The sequence below is a fragment of the Cucurbita pepo genome, unplaced genomic scaffold (assembly GCF_002806865.2).
Source record: "Cucurbita pepo subsp. pepo cultivar mu-cu-16 unplaced genomic scaffold, ASM280686v2 Cp4.1_scaffold002496, whole genome shotgun sequence".
Taxonomy (NCBI): Eukaryota; Viridiplantae; Streptophyta; class Magnoliopsida; order Cucurbitales; family Cucurbitaceae; genus Cucurbita; species Cucurbita pepo.
This window is the reverse complement of record NW_019648546.1, coordinates 1-2,813: the sequence shown is the minus strand read 5'-3', so window position 1 is coordinate 2,813 and position 2,813 is coordinate 1. Positions and strand designations below refer to the sequence as shown.

Sequence of the window (2,813 nt, the reverse complement as noted above, 5' to 3'; positions counted from 1 at the left end):
CAGAAAACCCCGACAGGCAAGAAGTCGAATCAGGACAGTCATTATGAATGATCCAATTGTCAAAGGCAAATGTAGAGTGAGAAATTGATGCCATAAATAGGCAACAAGTTAACCAACTTCCATCTTTTTTCAGGGTGGGGGAGGACTAATGGGTCATGAATTAATAAAAGTTAATAAGCAAGTCCTAAAAGTAATATAATCATAGATTTGGCAACAACAAAACAACAACCAAATTACTCTTGATTCAACTCCCCTCCCCCCTCTCCCGGCAGATTTGTCGGCAGATGAAGAACAGTAACAACGTTTATTATTTCAGCTGACACCTGCCGGCAATTTCGCATGCCACTGCCTCAGGAGACGGCGATAAACATTGTCCAACTCCGCATTAAGGACCCACAATTATGCAAAGGGATAACAGATGCATCCTCGAAAGGATGAAAACAAAACTGTAAGCTAATTGATGGTTTGTAATGCACAATATCTCCTGTTCATATATATGTAGTTGAACTCCCAAAATCAGGTATTTCATTCCATACAAGTTATGCATAATTAAAGTTTCAACTTGCACGAATGCACTCGTTTTCAAAATGGTTCCCTCAAAATTTCAACCACATGCCATTGGACCTAAAATTACCAGAACACCTAAAACAGACCGGGAACGGGAATATATAACTTCCACTTATGTCAAACTGAGTATAACTCAACATATTAAGATGTAAAATCTTCGATCAAGGGGTCAAATATTAATAAATGGTGTGCTAAGAGAAAAAAAAGCCTTCTACTTATTAATAAATGCATTTTGTTACCTTGACTGGTTCCCCATTGAGAACAATCTCAGCCAATTGATGCAGCTTTGATGCCTTCTTCGATATAGCATGAAGACAAAGCCATCAACAAACTTTTCACACTTCAATACCCATGTGACCATCAAGAACTCAATGGGATGGTACCCACAACACAATTTGAATAACAGTGAATTGGTAAAGGTAGAAAACAATGATAATAATGATAATAGTCACAGTCAAAACCATCGTGACCAGCACTGCCAATTTCCCCTTCTTTCCCATCATGTAAGAAAATATTTTCAATTATCAAGTTACCTGCGATTGTGGTAGATTGTTGTTATAGAAACTGACCCACCGGTGAACTTTGGAGAAGAACGGCCACGGAAGAACAGGGATCATCAAATGCTTCCCGACAAACATCAAACTCAAGTTTCAGCTCATTTTAATTCGATAAACAGAGATGCAAAAGTAGAGAGGCAACTGAATCCCAATTTGATTCTACGGCCCTAACATTATCCAGCACCTGAAGATTGAAGAATCGGCCTCAGATCAAGCATCTAACTGCCCATGGTGCTCCAATTAACATAGCTATTGACTATTGGCGCATGAAATGAAACTTACATTTTCAGGCAAAGCAACTAAGACGAAGCAATACCTTCACTCTATCAGCATCATCAGTGAATGTGACATTAGCGTCTAATTTAACCGCAACCAATCCAGGCAACGAAGTGCCAGCACCGAGCTGCAACCAATTCAGAGGTCACAGAGTCACCCTAGCCATTACATTTCCCCGCAACAACATAATCAAGCATATCACCCTAACTAAACTGATTATTTACATTCAGCGGACCTCATTTGAGACGGATTCAAGAGAAATGGATATTACGCGAGTACCTCAACAAGATTAGCACCAGAAAATCGTGTTTTCTGCTGCCAAACATACTCGGCCAGGATAATGCTACAGAACCACGCATAGAAGCCGCATTCCTCTTCCATATTCTGCAGTTTCATCGCAGTTACACAGAGATTTGAAAGTTTCTCCGTCCACCGAAATTTTTAAGAAAAAAAGTAGAAGGCGAGCATCGTATACCTCAGTGATAGAAATGGAGAAGACCGGATTTCGAGTGTCGTCTTTGAAAACGTGACGAAATAATAGTCATCATGGCGGGAACGGCCAAGTTGTCGGAATTACCGTCGTCCATGCCCGCTCCCGGCGATCGCCGACGGAAAGTATTTTAATTTAATTATTGAAAATAAAGTATAGATTAATTAGAATAATAAAATTTTATAATAAATAGTGAATATAGTAAAAGGGGTTGATTATATATGTATTAGTTCAAATTTAATAAATTTAAATAATATATGAATAACTTTTTTTTTTCTTTTCAAAACTTGTATTTATTATTTTTTAAAATCATTAATATTTAAAAATTTATATTTTGACTAAATTTTATTATTATTATCATTATTATTGTTACAATAATATACATTTTCTTACGGTAATAAATAAAAAAGAAAATTACTGTATTTAAGACTAAGGATTAAAGAGACAATTCACAAACCTAATATTGATCGATCAAATTGGGCCGAGGGAAGTCGAATGGAGGCCAAATAGGCGCACGATAGCGCAAGGGCAAAATAGCAAATGAGGGTATTATCGTAATTGTATGCACATAAACCAGCCAGGGCAAGGTATCCCGAAGAGTTTCTAGTGGGAAGCNGAGAGAGAGAGAGAGAGAGAGAGAGATTTCTGGTTCTGAGCCCGCTCCCCTGCTCTCCGGCATGGCCTTCGTTCTCGTCTCTCTCTTTCTCTTTCTGTGATCTGATTGCTGAAACTTTTGGAAACTCTTCACATTTAGGATTCCCTTCGTTTTGTCTGCCGATTGCTGTTTTTTAACTGGAGGGAAATTTCTTGATTGCTTTAGTACATTTACTCCTTCTGTTCGTCGATCAACGGACTTCGGGCTGAGAAAACCCCAACTCGCGCTGTTTTTCTTCTTGTTTGCCGTTCATTCTTATGGCTGCTCC

The 2,813-nt window shown here is 38.4% G+C and overlaps 1 pseudogene; it reads right to left on the bottom strand.

Moving 5' to 3' along the window:
- Positions 1–1,334: 1,334 nt before the first annotated feature.
- LOC111786703 lies at positions 1,335–2,062 on the bottom strand (annotated as a pseudogene).
- Positions 2,063–2,813: the final 751 nt, after the last annotated feature.